The following is a 2,142-nucleotide window of genomic DNA, read 5'->3' as shown; positions in this document are numbered from 1 at the left end:
AAACATGGAATGATAATAGTAATTTTAGTGTCTTTTTTTTTTTTTTTTTCTTTTTCCCTCCTTTCGTTCTTGCCTTGCTCGGTTTATGCCTTAGTAATATTACGATTATATCACAAGAAAGATTCAAATACTCTGTACATAATATCCCGGAACGCGAGACGTTCGATCAGGTTTCTTAATCTTACATTTACATACGCCTAAGATTTAATTACAAAGTTAGATATGTCTCAGGTTCACCTGGTATTGTACTTCAACGCAATTTCTCGTGCTTCCACTCTGCGTTTGTTCTCCCTATCTTTTCCCCTCCTTACACGAAACTTTTCGAGTAACCTCGATACCATTTGATCGAGATCTCTTTTTTCTCTCACGATATTTTCTTTCGCGATTCTCACGAAATAAAAGTTCGAAACGTATTTTCTAAAATTCGAACGATGCTCGTTCGATTTAGATATTTTCGGCTACTCGCTTCTAATCGTCGATAGATCTTACATTTCTAAACTCGATATCGTTAATTGGCACATCTCAAATGGCAACTTTCGTATTGGCACGATTAAAATGATCCTTAGAGTTTTTGTCTTCTTTTTTTTTTTTCTCTCTTTTTCTCAATTTGTTGATCGCACCGATGATCGCACACACGCTGTATGTGAACAAAATTTTTAGAGAAATAGTAACAAGGAGCAAAATATGTAATTAAAAATTACCCGTTTCGTCGTTAAATTCGCTTTCGACTGTTAAATTTTTGAGATTAACGATTAGATGAATGTATTGTAACGCGGCACGAACGAAGATAACTCAATCGACGTTGTTCAATAACGATTTCGAAATTACATATGTCACTCGTTTATTCGATCTATCCGTCATACCGTGATATTATATTGAATTTATGCTACAAATCTATGAAACATTACATTACACGAAATGGAACAATCGAGCGTAATAACAAAGCATCGAAATATTGTCCGAGAATTGCAACTTTAAGCATAAAGGTGATCATAAAAGATTCTCGATTGAAATCATTGTTCAACTGATCGAATCGCTAATAGAAAGTGCTTGGAGAGCGTAATTCGCATCATCAACTATTCCAGCTATTCGAGAAGAAAAACTTTTTATTACGTGGAATGAATCGTGAATCGAACTCGATCGAAATTCGAGCATATGGAAAACTATTACGTATCGTAAATTCCTAATTCGCTACCACGGAAAATTCGGTGTCGTCGTGATGAATCTGATTATAACAATCGATCAATTGCGATGAACAAACGATTATTGGAATTGATCGTTCATCGTCCCTCGTTATTTTGATTCAAATAAAACTTGCTCGGTTATTTAATAGATAAAGATTCTAAATTAATACTTTTCTTTTTTTTTTTTTTTAAAGCCTCGGACGGCTGTTGCACGTGTGAATTCTCACTTTCTTTTTCTTTCTCGTTTATTCGTTGTGACACCTTTTTTTTTTTAATCTCGCACGATCGAGATCGTATGCTCTTACATTCTCAATGGATAATTGATTCGCAGATATTCTAACGAGAGATTAAAAGATATAATAATATAATGATATAAAACGTAATTTCATGACCGAGTCCACGATTAGAAATTTTATGTTAAATCATGGATATCGATATTTTTTTTCGATGATAAAATCGTAAGATTATATTTAAAAAAAATAACGTAACGTTCACTTATGTTTACGAGAAAACATACAACTTCAAAGACGAAGCGAACATGAATATGGAACGTTGTATATCGCGTTCATATTTTAAATGTTAAATTATTCCACGCGTGATGGACTCGGTCAATCATAGACAGAAGTGTGGTCCATAAGACGCAAGCCGATTTACAATCGTTTGTAAAATCGTTAAATTATAAATTGTACGCGATATAGAGAGCAATATATCACTATGCTGACAATATTAATGCTTACGTAACAGCGTCGTAATCGATACTTACTGCGCGTATGTCGGACGCTCGGTAATGAGCAAAGAGTAGCAGATGCTTGAGCAATATATAAATAGTCGAAAAATTATACGAAGAGAAAATAAAATATTTTGCTGTCAGAACTGCTGTTTTCGTCGCTGTTACCTCTGTGCGCGCTCTCGATTATCGATCGATTCGAGTTACAAAGAGGGGACACAAAGATCAAGG

This window comes from Apis dorsata, unplaced genomic scaffold (genome assembly GCF_000469605.1).
Source record: "Apis dorsata unplaced genomic scaffold, Apis dorsata 1.3 scaffold_12, whole genome shotgun sequence".
NCBI classification, from domain to species: domain Eukaryota; kingdom Metazoa; phylum Arthropoda; class Insecta; order Hymenoptera; family Apidae; genus Apis; species Apis dorsata.
This window is presented reverse-complemented; position numbering follows the sequence as displayed.